The sequence below is a fragment of the Hakea prostrata genome, chromosome 3 (genome assembly GCF_041222555.1).
Source record: "Hakea prostrata isolate BN-2017 chromosome 3, UWA_Hpros_2, whole genome shotgun sequence".
NCBI lineage: Eukaryota > Viridiplantae > Streptophyta > Magnoliopsida > Proteales > Proteaceae > Hakea > Hakea prostrata.
In genome coordinates, this window is record NC_142602.1 from 50,935,429 (window position 1) to 50,953,525 (window position 18,097).

An 18,097-nucleotide genomic window follows, 5' to 3' on the forward strand; every position below is an offset into this window, starting at 1 on the left:
AATTCCTTTGAATTTTCAGAGTGTTTTGAATCCTGGAAGATGAGTTTCGAATCGAAATTCAGATTTCTGATGTGTACTATTCACTTGGTTGATTGATTGGTCGATTAGACCAATCAGCCAATCAATGTGCCAATGCTGACAATAATGGATTTCTTCGTCCGATTTGATCCGTTTGACCTCTAATCTTCTTGGGCTTATTCCTAATGATGTATTTATGTTTGTTTAGGGTTTGTTTGTTAACCTTAGACCTAATCTCTTCTTCCTCCGGAATTTATTCAAAGTTGATTAAGGTAAGGGCGGTTGTTTCCATATTAACCTAGATTGCATGAATCTTCGTTTCTGATTTGGGAATTGCATGAATTTATTGTTGTTCTTCCATTTTCTTATTATGATATTACTGTTGTAAGTACTTAAAGTATAGTAGGTCTTATTCATGTAATTTTCCTATTCAATTGATCATGTTTATATGTTTATCTTTCTATATATTGGAATATCAATTGTGTATGTTATGACTGAATTGCGAATGTGATTGCTTATGTATGATTTGGGATTGGGGGATGTCCTTTTGACGCTTCTGTCTTTGGACATTAGTGGAAGTTGTATGGAACATTTCCTATGGTGCCCTTTGACTCTTTCCCGGATTATTGGTTGTCATACCTAGGGCTTGTCTAGCAGTGTTTGGCTAGGATGTCGATGTTATATCAAACTCGATTCGGAAGGGTATTGAGACCGAGTAATCCGTGGTAGCAATGTGGGTTTGTGGGCGCTCAAGACCAATAACCAACCCATGAGAGGACATGGATCACATTGTGAGTGGCCATTCATTGGTAGGGTCACGAGTAGTAGACTTAGGCTCATGGGTGCTCAAGACCGATATCCAACCCGTGTGAGGACATGAGAGCTTCCCGTTTATTGTTTGTGGATGACCAATAGGGTTGATGAGTTTGTAGTCCAAGTCGGTTGTAGCCATAGGATATGTTGACTCTAGTGAGAAGGATACCAGAAAGGATCGCGAGAGGCAAGGAATGGAAGTATCCGACTCTGACTTGATATAACTAAGTAGATGACTTGCATTGGGCTAGGTTTAACCTTGACATGTGCCAATACTCAGACCAATGGTGATGTGAGAGAACGGTGACCTAAACCCCAGCCAAGGAATGTCTGAGAGGGATGTAGGACCCAATTACCACCGGAGAACCCAAGATACCGGGATGGCTGAGGGAGAGTGATTTGAGACCTACCTAGAGGAGTATGGAGCTATGACTTAAAGCATGTCTGTTTCACATCATCTTACATCTGTTATGTTTTGCTATGATGTTTTACTATGTTACTGTGGATATAACCTGCCTTGCTAAGTTCTTTTGAACTCACTCCTTTTTGCAAATATCTTTGTTAGATTATTTTGTAGGTACTGACGACTATGAAGGCTAGTACTATGAAGCACAAGCGGATGATGCATACTACTCCCAAGGTGTGGGCTATGGTAACTACGAAAGTGAAGAACTCATGGGTGAAGGAGTATCGCATCAGGATTAGTCGGACTCATGTGCTAGTTACTCATTATTTGGACTCCGAGATTTTTACATTTAAAAGTTGTATTTATAAGTTAGAAGAGACCTTAGTTTAGTTTTGATTACTTCTCTTCTATTCCTTTCATTTTCGGAACCGGTTGTAATCTTTCTGTTGACTTTCGATCTACTTTTCCATTGTGTTATAAGTGATTTTCCGCTACACTCTACATTGATTATTATATTGGTATCATTTTTTCCGCACTCTGGTTATGTTGTTTGTCTTTGAATCTTATTTCGATCTCTTTGTTAATGTAATATAACATTGATTATGTCTTGTTTGTGATTATATTATTGTAAATGTGGGAGGTTGGTTTCCTCGATACTGATCTTCGGGGCTGTGGATCACACACTAGGGTATGCCATATAGGGTACCGGTTGGGTGGATGTGACAGGCATACTACATGAGGACCGAGCAATTGTAACCTGAAAATTATGATATAAAGGACCTTGGTAAGGCATCTTTATCCTAGGCATTGATACCCATAGAGATTGTTCATGCTATTTATTAGATCTTTCTCAAAGGGCATATATAATTTATATTTAAAGAAGTTTAGTGATGAGCACATTTTTGTGCGAAATCTTAGGGCATAAAGCATGCATTTTACACACTTAGAGTGGAGCTACCTTGGGTTTTATGTTGTTTTTGTAGATTTTAGGACTTTTCAATATTTAAGCAAATATTTGGAGTTTTGGGTATGAATCATGCAATTTAACATGTCAAGAGGTCCATTCAAATTCTCAAATGCAAAAATGGGTCTGATCTGGAGCATGATGGGCTAGAGATGTGATTATGGGCAAACTCCAAAATATTGAAGAGATAAATAAGGCAAATTTGATCTACGGCTGAGATTATAAATTATCAATCAAATCTATAGAGATATTATTGAGAGAGTCCAAATGGAGAAAAGATTCCTTGCATACTTCAATATCTTATTTCCTATTTGGGATTTGATTAAAGAAAGAAAAAGAAGGAAAATGATTATATTCAGATAAGGAAGAAGGAAAAATAACGTTTTTAAATGTCTCTGTTCAATTTCGATCAAGCCCTTCATCAAATGGTCATCCGAGTCCGATCAAGCTGATTTTTGGAGGATAGCTTCAAGACTTCTTGATCCTCAAATCCAACGGTGGAATTGTGCATTTGATCTCTCTAAGCCAGTCCGATTAGTACGCCAAAACCCTAATTGGTTAAGTTAGGAACTTCGAGCTTGATTCAAATTTTGTCAAAATTCATATCCCATGTAAACTCTATAAAAGGAGAGCATACTCCATCAAGGGAGAACGTGTTTTAGATCTTAGTAGAAGCACTCTTTCTTTTCTCTTTAATTGATTTAGGCTTTCTCTAGTTTTCTTTGCTTGCTTTTGTGAGATTCTAATTTCTATATTGAATGTTTAGGTTTAATGTCTGTATGTAATGTAATGCAATTTCAAGTTCAAGATCAAGTTCAAGTTTCAAGTTTCAAGTTTCAAGATTCGTTTTTCTCTGGGTCTAGCAATTGCAGATCTAGATCATTCTAGATCTAGGTCTAGTTGTTAGGGTTGGTTGAGATTCAAATTCTTTGTTCAAATTATTTTTTTTTTTATTATTGTTTGAAGTTCAAAGATGCAAGTAAGTAACATTCTTCAATAATCTTCTCTCCCCCCTCCATTCCAATTTCTATCTACCCCTCAATATTCTAAATTTAGGATTTACTTTCAGCATTTATTTATTGTTCTCCCTTCCCCTGGGTCCTTGATCAGAGATGCCTACAGTCATGCCTCTCTTTGGTTAAAGTTTCCCTTTCCTTTTATTACTTTGTTATTTACTTTCTGCAATTTACTTTCAGCATTTATTTATTGTTCTCCCTTCCTCTGGGTCCTTGATCAGAGATACCTATAGTCGTGTCTCACTTTGGTTAAGGTTTCCCTTTCATTTTATTACTCTGTTATTTAGTTTCTGAAATTTATTTTCAGCATTTATTTGTTGTTCTCTCTTCCCCTGGGTCCTTGATTAGAGATGCCTACAATTGTGCCTCTCTTTGGTTAAGGTTTCCCTTTCCTTTTATTGTTTTGATTACTTTTCTGCAATTTCTTTTTCTCTAATATCCGTTCTCCCGATCGGTGGACTGTAAGCTACTGCAAAGGGTCCACGTCAAAGTCATTATAATTATACTCCCCTTCCCTAGATCCAGAGTTGACACTCGGAACACTTCCCTTTTATTTTTATTTATTTATTATTCGTTTTTTTTTTTTTGCTTTTATTAATTATGTCTTGGTTATGTTTGCTTTATTTTTCGTCTCAATTCGATCGCATTAGATGTATGGATTAGGACCGATCGTTTAGTTTAATTAATTAACAAATTTGAATCATTGCACTCTCGCATTATCATTAAGAAGTTAATTCTAAAGTGGCATATATCCTTGAGTTCGACTCGTTAGCTACATGATACCGTGCACTTGCGGTTACTTTTAATTTCACAGACAAGTTTTTGGTACCGTTACCGGGGAGGTATTTGTCCATCTTATTTTCTCATTCTTAGGTAAATTGAAGTGTTTAAAAAAAAAAAAATTCAAAGATATTACTCTTAACTAGAGTAGAAACAAAAATGTATAGTAGTCCCTACTCTACTGCAGAATCCCAAGATTCAATTGTAGGTGGCTCTAAAGACTATACGGATTCCCTTACTGTCAAACCTATACAGCACTCAGCTATACGACAACCTTATAGTTTTGGAATCATTGCTTCAATCTTTGTGGGGGGGGGGGGAATTCACTACTTTCCCTTTTGTTTTTATTATTTTATTTTCTTCTTTAGTTTATATTTAAAAATTAAGAAATTTCATTCTCTCATAAGAGCCTTTAATTGCATTAGGTGGTTAGTGCATGCGTATCTGGACTCGTCATTTCACAAATATAATTGTCCAAGTGTCTACTTTGACCATGGAAGACCTACCTCCACCTAAGAGTCTTAGAGATATATTTTATCCAACTCAATCTACACAACCCTCCTGTATACATTTACCTGATGTGAGGGATAATAATTTTGAACTTAAATCTCATTATCTGTCTATGTTACCCCAATTTCATGGGTTACCTGATCAAAATGCATATTTTTGTTCCTTAGGGAGTTTAAGGAGGTTTGTGTCCTTATGAAGGTACAATAACTCACTGATGATGCCATAAGACTACGGTTTATTACATTTGCATTAAAGGACCAAGCCAAAAAGTGGCTTTATAGCTTACCTCAAGATTACATTACCACATGGGAACAATTCACTGTCCTATTCTTGAAGAAATTCTTTCCTTTCTCCAAGACGATAAAATAAGAAATGGCATTTTTCAATTTCGTCAGAAACCCAATGAGTCATTTACTAAGGTAATGGAGAGGTTCCAAAACCTTCTCCAAGAATGCCCTCACCATGGTATAGAATTATGGCATTTATGCCAAATAATTTATGAGGGTATCAATTATCAAACAAAGCAACTTTTGGAATCTATATGCCCCCACAGGATTTACATCATTCACTGATGATTCCGAAGCTTAGGAATTTCTTTTAGACCTAGCAGATAGAACTAGAGAATGGGAGTCAACCCAAGAATCTAAAAGGACCAGTAGGGAATATTTTGTTGATAGCCAAGTTCATAAGGATGTACAAATAGATAGTCTTTTGAAAAAGTTAGAGACTTTGGTAGTTAAAGCTGCACCACCACCACCAAGTCAAGCACATTTTATTGACAAATCTATTGTTATGTGTGCATGGTGTCAGTCTCCTACACATGTAATTGAGAAATGCCCTAGTTATTCTGAAGGCCAACATGAAAATGTCAGTGCGATGTTTCCAAACCCTTACAGTAACACATACAATCTCGGGTGGAAGAATCATCCTAACTTTTCATAGTCTCAAGGGCAGAACCAAAATGGATTAAGCAATTATTCCACACAAAATCACTTTGGTGCCCCTAAAAAACAAAGTGCACAATTTTCTCATAATCAAAATTTTCAGTTCCCTCAAAGCCCCTAATTTTCAGAATGCCAATTTAGCTAGGCCTACCAATCCACGTATTGTGCCTCATATGCCTCTTATTGTACAAAACCAATCATCATCTGGTTTCAATAGAGGTAATAATCCAGAGTTTTCTCGTCTTTCTACCTTAGAGAAGAATATGGAAGTATTTTCCAGCACCTTCATAACTTCTATGCATAATATAGAAAAACAAATTTCCACTCTTACAAATGCTTTGTCTGAGCGAGAAAAAGGTAAAATGCCTAACCAACCTGAGTTAAATCCTAGGATTCAGATTCAACAAAGACCATTAAATTTACCAAATCAAGTCAAACAAGTTAAACTCCCCTTCTTCTTTAGCTTCAATTAATTGTGTGTCTGAATTGAGAAGTGGGAAAGGGTATTTAATAGGTGGGTCACATATTAATAAAAAGAGTAAGATTAGTGACCACTGTGATGAGGAGAATGTTCAAGTATCTCTTAATGAGGGTTTGTCTGAAAAACCCATAGAAGCTGAGGATGAGCTAATTGTTGTAGTGGTACCTAAGTTTGCTGAACCACTATGTGAAACTATGACAAAAGAACAAATTTGAAATGAGAGTCATTATGTTCCTAAGGCCCCTTTTCCCAGCCGTCTAGTTAATAAGAAGAAAACTGCAACTATGGAGAAAATTTTTTATGTCTTCAAAAAGGTAGGAGAGAATATCCCTCTTTTAGATGCAATATCCCAGATCCCCGCCTATGCGAAAGTGTTGAAAGATTTATGCACTCATAAAAGAATCACTAGCATTCCCAAAAAGGCATTCTTGGCAGGTAACATTAGTTCCATAATTACTCAACCTATAACAGCCAAATATAAGGATCCAGGGAGCCCTATCATACCTTGTGTCATAGGCAATACACACATTGAACATGCTTTACTTGATCTTGGTGCAAGTGTGAATCTTTTGCCTTACCTATGTTTATAAGCAACTAGGATTGGGAGAAATGAAAGATAGGTCAGTTAAGATTCTTAAAGGGATGGTTGAAGATGTTTTACTAAAGGTGGGAGAATTTATTTTTTCAGTTGATTTCATTGTGCTAGATACTAAACATTTTTCAATCAAGGATGAAATCCCAATAATTATAGAAAGACCATTTTTGGCTATTAGTAATGTATTAATCAATTGTCGAAATGGCCTCTTACGGTTGTCTTTTGGAAATCAAACTATAGAGTTTGATATGTTCAGGATAGGGAAACAACCACAAATAGAAGAAGAGATCAATATGCTTGAGGAATCTTTTAATTTTCCTAATGATGTGATTACCAACTTTGAGATTGATTTTGATTATGAATTTCAAGAATGTATAGATATGTTGGATGATGATAGTGAAACTTTCTTTTCTGAAGTCTTAAATTTTCACACACCTTTGGAGCCTATTAAACCCCTATCCATCTCCATCTCCATTCCTAAGCCCTCAATAATTGAACCCCCAAGCTAGAATTCAAAGAATTGCCTTCTAATTTAAAGTCTGCTTTCATGGGACAAGATAATCCTCTTCCTATCATTGTTGTCTCTGATTTAACTTCTGACAAAGTAGAAGAGTTGATCACACTGTTGAATGATAATAGAAAAGCATTGAGTTGGTCTATTAGTTATATCATGTCTATGCTCTTCCGTTGTACAACATCATATTCATCTTATGAAGGATGCTAAACCTTCTAGAGAGCCTCAATGGATGATGAGAATTTTCTCTTACATGGTAAAGGTTTTTCTTAAAGTCTTTAGGGATGACTTTTCTATTCATGGTTTTTCTTATTTAGAATGTCTTCCCCATCATACATTGATATTGAAGACAGGACTAAATCTTCCCATGATAAGCACATCTTGAGTTGGTCTATTAGTTATATCATGTCTATGCTCTTCCGTTGTACAACATCATATTCATCTTATGAAGGATGCTAAACCTTCTAGAGAGCCTCAATGGATGATGAGAATTTTCTCTTACATGGTAAAGGTTTTTCTTAAAGTCTTTAGGGATGACTTTTCTATTCATGGTTTTTCTTATTTAGAATGTCTTCCCCATCATACATTGATATTGAAGATAGGACTAAATCTTCCCATGATAAGCACATCTTTACTGAAAGGTATACACCTCATTTGTCTTTCATGTTTATCTTTTCATGCATGCATTGAGGACATTGCATTACTTAAGTGTGGGGGAATTCCTTCTTTGTAAATTTTAACTTTGGCTTTTGGTTAACGTACATACTATTTCAATTGCTATGATGTGTGAAATGAGAGTGATTTTGGTACTCATTGTGAACACATAAAAACCCTATTGAGAGGAAGGTAACTTGTATGTATGTTGAGATGAGACTTTCCTTAAAAAAATAAAAGGCCCTTAACTTAAGGCGTTGGATCATCTATGGGTTTTGTGGGTCCTTGTTTCTTTGGCTAGGAGTTGAGATCAATTTTGTGTATGGCATGACAAAAAAAAAAAAAAAAAAAAAAAAAACACAAAAAGAAGAAGAAGAAGAAGAATAGAAAGTAAAAGTTGAATTCCTTGGAACTAGACAAGGCACTCCGACTCAGGAACCGAGGTGACTTGATCGAAACTCTTAGGAATGAGATTATTGAAAAGAACTCTCGCATCACTGTCTAAATGGGCATATGCAAAGCTACAAAGTAACTTGGGTTTCTGGTGTTTGCTCCACCATGTCATTCAAGCCAACCGTAGTGGAGTAAAGTAGAGTTCACTACTCAAAAGAAAAGAGAGAGATAAATACAAGTGTTATCAATGCCTTGGTAAAATTGTTTGGTCAAAAATACTTCAAAACCTTAGTCCTTGATCCCCTTACTTTATGAGTGGTTTTGCTTAAAGGAGAGGTGTACTTGAAAGATATAAGGTGAGTCTTTGATTGAGATATGTGCTTAGTCTCAAGAATCAATATGGGGTAATAAAGTTTAAGTGTGGGGATCTTAAATCAATAGTGAGAAAAATTGTCATAGCTATTGATCCTCTATGAGTACTTACCAATTGTTAGAGTTGGAATTTGCAATGTTTTATTTTGAGCTAAATTGGAATTTTGGATGTATACTCTCTGCAAACATTCACGAGACAAAACTCGTCCTCTAGGGGTAACCTAGTGGTTTAAAGGCTTGTTGCACATGCTAAGTGTCCCGTGATTCCTACGAAAGTGAATTAGGATTTTATTTTGTTGCATTAGTTTCTTACTTGCATTTGTATTTTTTTCCCTTTTATTCTTGCTTGAGGACAAGCTTAGTCTAAGTGTAGGGAAATCAGATGAGCACTTTTATGTGTGAAATCTTAGGGCATAAAGCATGCATTTTACACACTTAAAGTGGAGCTACCTTGGGTTTTATGTTGTTTTCGCAGATTTTAGGACTTTTCAATATTTAAGCAAATATTTGGAGTTTTGGGTATGAATCAGGCAATTTTACACATCAAGAGGTCCATTCAAATTCGCAAATGCGAAAATGGGCTTGATCTGGAGCATGATGGGCTAGAGATGTGATTATGGGCCAACTCTGAAATATTGAAGAGATAAAGAAGGCAAATTTGATCTACGGCTGAGATTATAAATTATCAATCAAATCTATAGAGATATTATTGAGAGAGTCCAAATGGAGAAAAGAGTCCTTGCATACTTCAATATCTTATTTCCTATTTGGGATTTGATTAAAGAAATAAAAAGAGGGAAAATAATTATATTTAGAAAAGGAAGAAGGAAAAATCCTGTTTTTGAATGTCTTTGTTCAATTTCGATCAAGCCCTTCATCGAACGGTCATCCGGGTCCGATCGAGCTGATTTTTGGAGGAGAGCTTCACGACTTTCTTGATCCATAAATCCAACGGTGGAATTGTGCATTTGATCTCTCTAAGTCAGTCCTATTAGTATGCCAAAACCCTAATTGGTTAAGTCAGATAGGAACTCCTAGCTTGATTCAAATTCTGTCAAAATTCATATCCCATGTAAACTCTATAAAAGGAGAGCATACTCCATCAAGGGAGAACGTGTTTTAGAGCTTAGTAGAAGCACTCTTTCTTTTCTCTTTAGTTTATTTAGGCTTTCTCTAGTTTTCTTTGCTTGCTTTTGTGAGATTCTAATTTCTAGATTAAATGTTTAGGTTTAATGTCTCTATGAAATGTAATGCAATTTCAAGTTCAAGTTTCAAGATTCGTTTTTCTCTAGGTCTAGCAATTGCAGATCTAGATCATTCTAAATCTAGATTTGGTTGTTAGGGTTGGTTGAGATTCAAATTGTTTGTTCAAATTATTTTTTTTTTATTATTATTGTTTGAAGTTCAAAGATGCAAGTAAGTAACATTCTTCAATAATCTTCTCTCCCCCCTCCATTCCAATTTCTAATGACCCCTCAATATTCTTAATTTAGAATTTACTTTCAGCATTTATTTATTGTTCTTCCTTCCTTTGGGTCCTTGATCAGAGATGCCTACAGTCTTGCCACTTTTTGGTTAAGGTTTCCCTTTCCTTTTATTACTCTGTTATTTACTTTCTGCATTTATTTATTGTTCTCCCTTCCCCTGGGTCATTGATCAGAGATGCCTACAGTCATGCCTCTCTTTGGTTAAGGTTTCCCTTTCTTTTTATTGTTTTGATTATTTCTTTTCTACAATTTCTTTTTCTCTAATGTCCATTCCCCCGATCGTTGGACTATAAGCTACGGCAAAGGATCCACGATCAAAGTCATTATAATTATACTCCTCTTCCCTGCTAGATCTAGAGCAGACACTCGGATCACTTCCCTTTTATTTTTATTTATTTATTATTCACATTTTTTCTGCTTTTATTAATTATGCGTTGGTTATGTTTGCTTTATTTTTCGTCTCAATTCAATCGCATTAGATGTATGGATTAGGACCATTCGTTTAGTTTAATTAAGTAATTAACAAATTTGAATCATTGCACTCTCGCATTATCATTAAGAAGTTAATTCTAAATTGGCATATCTCTTTGAGATCGACCCGTTAGCTACACGATACCGTGTGTTTGCAGTTACTTTTACTTTCACAAATATTTAGTATGCTAGATTGCAGACTTTGAAATGTTTTGATTCTCAAGGAAGATACATTGAGCTCATTACAGTTGCCCTATAAACGATACTGAGAGAATAATTGGAAAAAAAATATTATTTCAAGGTACTTGAAGAGGACAATTGATTATATGTTAATGAACTAGCATGTTCCATACCTACAACATTAGTATATATAGATTTTGACCTTGTTAATTGTCAGGATAATAAAAAATCCACTTTAGGTTGTTTCCTTGATGGCAAGAGGGACAATATCGTGAAAGGTATGGAATAAGGAATAATTATTTATTTCATTATGTAGGTAGAGTTTGCTACATGTTATGGGGTGGTTAGTCAGATTGTTTGACAAAAGAATCTCATCAGATAATTGACAGTTTTATTTTAACTTTGTGGATAGACCCATCCAATGTACTGTGATCAAAATTTTGTTGTGTTGTTTATTAACAACAAGAAATGTGTGATCATAGGATCTAAACACATGATGGTCAAGTATTTGACCACTAAGGAAAAAAGTAAAGAAGGTAACACCACAGTAGAGTATATTTGTACAGATGATATGGTTATAGATTCCCTAACTAAGGGTCTCCATTCGGACGTCTTTGATAGACATGTGGTAACTATGGGCTTTGGAGCATCCTTAAATGCGGTTGCTTAGTGAGAGTTTGTGTATTTTGCTCTATTGTGTAATAAGGTTTTTTATTTGTACTTGTCTCTTGACATTGTATATGTATTGATAATCTGTTGTTTGAATTCAACAAAGTTCTTTAGTGACACATGAGTGTTACATTATTATCATGTTGCACATTATGCAAGTCTTAAGGTATGTGTTAACCTTAAGCAAATGTTGTGGTATATATGTATTAGGCTTGAGGTATGTCATGTAACATATAAAGTTAAACTTGAGTTATAAAGATAACATACAGGTTCGTGGGAACATAATGTACATACATTCGTGGCATTGAGTCACAAGTTCATAGGAACCATAATGTACATTCTTTCGTAGCATTGAGTCATAAGTTTGTGGGAACCATGAAGCACATTCTCTCGTGGCATTGAGTCGCCTAAAGTGAGAGATTTGGACCGACAATGAAATGACACATAAGGATTTCTATAAAGTGTCATCAGTTGCCACACTACCATATTGCATCCATTTTCAGTAGAGTTAAAAATTATTTGTGACCATGGATAGTCCTGTGTCATTTAAAAGATGCAGTTACTATCATGATTCGGTACTTGAGGCTCTATGTGAAGGGATTGAGTTTTAGGATAATCCTCAGACCAATATAAAGTTGTGCACATAAAGGTTAAAACGTTTTCAACATATTTTTTCAACTATTTTCTTAAAACTAAAGAGATGTTTTGTTTTGCTCGACTATGTCACAATCAATACAACCCAATTGGGAGAATGTTAAAATATTAATAAAATATTCCACATAGATGGGCTTCATTGATTGTGTTACACTTTGATTTGGTTTTCCCATTGGTTTGATATGGGTAATATATGATTACTAAAACTTTTATATGGACTAGCTAGTGTGGGCTAATAGGGACCGTTAGATCTTGATGGACGATCTAACGGGTTTGCCTATATAAAGGATGCTAGGTCCCTCCTCTAAACTCTAATTTTGATCACATATTCTCTGCTTTAGTCAGAGAGTTTATTCCATCAAGCCACTGAATAGGGAGGAGTTTAGAGGAGCAGATCTAGCATTAAGTTGATCATAGAATCAACTTCAACCTCAAGTTCGTTCCAAGTGGGAGACTAAAGAAGAGATTCCGTTGCGCTTTGTCTCCAATGGATCTTAAAGAATGTATGTTTATCATCATCTTTTCTTATTGTTGTACTAAGGTGTTTTTAATCGATTTATATGATCTTGAATATAAATATTCTTACAATCATGCCTCAAGTTGTGAGCCTTATTCAGTCTCCCACAGTGAGACATGTTAGAAAAGATCAGATGAAGAACTTTGCTTTTTGTAACTTGTAGAGAAAGTTGAAATAAAATTAATTTCATTACTCGCTGTGATGAACAACTAGAACACTTATTTGGGCAGCTATCTATCTACTTCAGCATATCCTTAAATAAAAGTAGTTTTAAACTGACCTTAATCGTGCCATCCATTTTCACAGTCCAGTCATTAATTCAATTTTATGATCTTGTTCTTATTAGGAACTACATCAATTCCACTCTTCAGCAGCAAATGGAAAACTGAGTTGCAGAGTGTTTGTGCTTGATTCAACAATGAAATTTGCAGTTGATGGTCATATTTTGGAGAATCATGCAAAGCATTATCGAGATAACTTCAACAGGTTTACTTCGAGATACCAATGAGAGGCTTTATATACTTTTTTCTTAATATAAACTTTAAACCTATTAGAAATTATTTTGCAGAAAAGTACGTACCAAACTTATTGTTCAATATATATATATATATATAAAAAAATTATTAGTTACCAAATGATTTTTGTGTTTTAACTTAAAATGAATTTTACAAATGATTTTTTGAAAAATATGTAAAAATAAAATAAAAAAACCATGCCAAAGAGAGCCTAAGATAAATTGATTTCTATTCACAACAACCAATCAACAAGTGTGATCGCTAACCGAGGCTTAGACTATGCATTTACCCTAATTAAGCAAGAAGAAGAACACGAGAGTTTGATTATGGAGTTCGGTTCTTTCGAACCTACATCTCCGGGACTCTAGATAGAATCCGATCCACTATAATCAAAGATAATTACAGAAATCAGGGGGAATATGAAAGGTACAGAAGTCACCGTATATGGCAACCATTTAGGCTCAAATCACCATCGAGTATCCCTCTTCATGTGAGGAATGAAAGCCCTCTAGAATCACATCAAAGAGTAGACCACAGAAGGAGATTCATACAACCAGCAACCTAGCCAGTCTTCACCGAATCGCCTCAAGAAAGCCATCAAGTGTTCCCCTTCCTCTGCTGAGCATCTTATGTTGGTAATACTCCAAAAATAGTTCAATTCAATTAATTAATGGGGGAAAGATTTCTTACATGGATTCGCTTTCCCTTTTGTGAAGTATTCGCAGTGGAAGTAATTCTGGAACCACGTTCTCGTTCCACCACCAATTTTCTACCGGGATGATTCCACAATCACAAGGAAAGGGAAGTATTTTCACAACCCAAATGCCTGTGGAATAAAAGATGGAAGAAGATCTAAAGCAAGGAAGGAAACCTCCAAGCCAGCGATTCTAAGAGAGAGAGAGAGAAAGATGGAGCCGCCTCTTTTCTGGAAGGAAATCTCGTACGAATGAATCACTTTTTTCACTAATGCGGTGGTTACAAATATATAACCTATATTCTGTAACCGCCCTAATTGTGAGTTTCCAGATTTTCCCTTGGGCAACTAATTTATTAATTATATTAATAAACTCCAATAGCTCCCACTTGCACAAGGGCAAGTGTTAATCTCTCAATGTGTCCAGACACACATGTATATCCCAGATATACACATTCAATCTCTTTGCTATGTATCCCAGATACATAGGCCTCTTGTGTCCCAAACACACATGTATATCCCAGACATACATATATATTGATCTCTTCGCTATGTATCCTAGATACATAGACCACCTGTGTCCCAGACACTAACAACCACAAGTCATACTGGCAAAATGGGTTGTGCGACCGGTGATATACCTGCACGCGTGAGCCCTAAACTAGAAACCTTCCTAGAAGGCCAGAATGACACATCACTCATAGAAACAAATCAAATAAGCATTAGTATAACACAATGTCCAAGGTTTATTCAAACTTACCAGACTAAAGGTATCTCGATCCCTCTTTGAGATCACCTTCTTGTCCTTAAAATGTTCACTACTGTAACACATACAATTGGAGCCAGCAAACACTTTTAGGGTGCAGTTGAATCAAACCTTTCCTTTCGCCCCAGACCATCACTACACTTAGGATTGACTCCTTTCCCGCTAGTGCCCCTTTAGGTCGAATCTATCATGACCATAGGTAACACCCCAAAGTAGCCACATCAACCCTTCGTTTCATGATGTCATCAAAAGTCACTAAGAACACTAATGGACCATAAGGTCCAGGACTCACACAATGAGAGGAGCAGGGATCCATCCTCTCATTTCCAATGATCGCTAAGCACACATAGTATGATATACGTGCTATGGTGGAGCATTCTATATACAATAGAACGTATGTCCCTCTCAACACCATACAGGTCTTAGTCCAATCGCAACCCCTTGCGCCTAACCCGAGTTTCTTTATTGTCGCCACCCTAGCACCACATAAAGTACTCGCACCTGGCTCCTATAGGCAACATTAATAGTGGGAACATTCATGCCGATTCTCTTCACAATAGAGAAACTCATCTTGATTCCAAATCAAGGCGACATCATGATTATGAATTGACCTACACAAAGTCATTCACAATCTATCTCATCTCTGCTCGCTTCCAAGGCACCAGAGGCGAATGCTCGTGTGAGTGAGCCATTCTCTTGCCTATTAACATATCTTGTTTTATGCTAGAAGAAACACAATCACACAGAAAGTGAATAAAAATAAATGCTGGAATGAACTCATATTACTCAATAATAAGAAAGTCTCAGTACAAAAATAAGTCACAATCTATGCAAGCCCAAGGATTTTACATGAGAAATAAAAACATCCTTGGCTATAGGTTTGGTAAGAGGGTCAACTACCATCTAACTAGTAGATATGTGCTTAAGTACAACTTTCTTCCTTGATGTAATGTCTCTAACAAAGTGATATCTCAACTGTATATGTTTGGTCTTCCCATATACTTGGGGTCCTTGACATAGCTAAGAGCTGCCGTACTATCACAGTAGACAAGGGCAGCCTCTTTAGATGTCATCACAATCCCAGTATGTCGAAGGAATCTCCTCAACCAAAGAGCCTCTTGAACCGCAGCTGAGCATGCCACATACTCTGCTTCCATAGTCGAGAGGGATATACAAGCCTACTTCTTGCTACACCACGAAATGGCCCCGCCATTCAACAAGAAAGCATATCCAGAGGTTGATTTGTGCTCATCGATGTCTCCAGCCCAGTTGCCATCACTATAGCCAACTAACTGCAAACCCGATCCTTGGTAACACAGCATGTAGTTACTCGTTCCTCTAAGATATCTCAATATCCTCTTGACTGCTTTCCAGTGCTCTATGCCTGGGTTTGATTGGTACCGACTAACCAAACCCACTGCATAACAAATATCCGGCCTAGTACACATCATAGCGTACATAAGGCACCCACTGCACTGGAAAATGAAACTCTTTCCATCTTGGTTTTCTCCTCTGGAGTCTTAGGACCCATATCAAGGCTCAAATGCAAACCCTTTTCCACTGGAGTATCAATTGGTTTGCAGTTGTGAATCTGGTATCTCGTCAAGACATTGTCAATATAGGTCTCTTGAGATAAACCCAGTACAGTCTTTTGCCTATTTCTGACAATCTTGACACCAAGCACATAGCTTGCTTCACCCATGTCCTTCATATCAAATACGGAGGACAACCATTTCTTAATGGTTTCCAATAGCTCCTTGCTATTGCTAGCCATAAGTATGTCATCTACGTACAGTGTCAGAATGACATAATTACTATTAGATCTCTTGGTGTAAACACAGTGGTCATCCTCAAGCATGGAAAAACCATTTTCCATCATAGCTTGGTGGAAGCGCACATTTTACTGTCTAGATGCTTGCTTTAAGCCATATATGGACTTCCTAAGCTTGCACACTTTGCGCTCAAGTCCATTTGCATCAAAGCCTTGAGGTTGATCCATATAGATCTCTTCCTCAAGTTCTCCATTGAGAAAAGCAGTTTTTACATCCATCTGATAAAGCTCCAAGTCCAACTGAGCAACAATAGCTAGTATGAGGTGAATTGAGGCAAACCTAACCACAGGGGGAAAAGTTTCCTCATAATCAACGCCCTCTCCTTGGGTGTAGCCCTTAGCCACTAAACGAGCCTTGAATCTCTCAATAGATCCATCTGCCTTTCTTTTGATCTTGAGAACCCACTTGTTCCCAATTGCCTTTCGGCCTGGTGGCAAGTCAACCAAGTCCCAGACATGATTAACTTTCATCGACTCCAACTCTTCCTTTATTGCTTTCAACCATTCCTTTGAGCTTGACCCCGCAAGAGCTTCTTGCACGCTCTTTGGTTCATGCTCATCGACTGAAGTCATCTCACAGTCGATCTCTTCAAGAGTTACCATGTAGGCTTCATCCTCTGTAGAAAAGTCGACGAGGAACTAGCCCGCGCCCACTAATGCACAAGTGCATGTCAGATTGCTCACCGTCTAAGGTAGCTATCACATCTGCACTCCCACTCCCACTAGGATCTTCTGGATGAACCTCAGGTTCATTATCCAGAATCTGAATCCCTGGAGTGACAAGACCACTATCTTGTATCTCAAAGAATTCCAATGATTCTTTGTTAACTCCTGAAAGAGATGGAAAATCATTCTCCAAGAATGTTGCATCCCTAGACTCAAGTTTTGTTCTCCTCTCACTCTCATCTAGTCCAATGAAGACATGGCCCTTTGAAGGTTCAGAATATCTCACAAAGATACACTTTCTTCCTCTAGGCCCAGGCTTTCCATATTGGTGAGAAGTAGAGTGAACATATGTTGCACATCCCCATGCGCGCAAGTAACTCAAATCTGGCTTCCTTCCGGTCCACAACTCATATGGTGTGGAAGGAACCGATTTGGTTGGAACTCTGTTGAGGATATAGGTCGCAGTCAACAAAGCATCTCCCCAATAAGAGATGGGTAGATTTGCTTGCGCCATCATGGATCTCACCATGTCTAGCAAGGTTCTATTCCTCCTCTCAAAGAACCCCATTTTGCTGTGTAGTCCCCGGAATAGTAAGTTGTCTAGATATCCCCTTTTCATCACATAACCCTTTGAACATATCGGAGAGATATTCTCTACCTCTATCCGTTTTAAGAGTTTTAATCCTTTTATCTAACTAATTCTCAACTAAGCTCATGAATTTCTTAAAACATTCCAGAGCTTCGGACTTATGAGAAATTAGATAAATGTGACCATACCGTGTATAGTCATCTATGAATGTGATGAAATAAGACTGTCCTTTTCTAGTATGCACATTCATGGGTCCACACACATATGAATGGATAAGTTCTAAAGGAAGAGAGGCTCTCAAAGCCTTTTTAAATGGTTTTCTAGTTGCTTTTCCTGCTAGACATGACTCACAAAGTTGGCAAATCGATAGTGAACCTTGGCCTAAGAGACCTTCTCTTACCAACCTGTTCATCCTATCTAAGCCAATATGTCCTAGTCTAGCATGCCACAAATTAGAATCAATACACATAGTATTTTGGCAAACAAAAGCACTACTAGAATTAAATGAATAATCAATTGTATCCAATACAATGAAACCATTATTAAGAAAACCATTACCATAAACTGTATCACTCAGATACAAAACCAAAGAATTGTT

At 36.8% G+C, this 18,097-nt stretch overlaps 1 non-coding gene across 1 annotated transcript; it reads right to left on the reverse strand.

Annotated features, from left to right (window-relative positions):
- Positions 1 to 4,869: 4,869 nt before the first annotated feature.
- On the reverse strand, positions 4,870 to 4,976 carry LOC149022425 (small nucleolar RNA R71). The gene has a single exon (XR_016172638.1). It is a non-coding gene; the product is annotated as a small nucleolar RNA R71 (small nucleolar RNA).
- Positions 4,977 to 18,097: the final 13,121 nt, after the last annotated feature.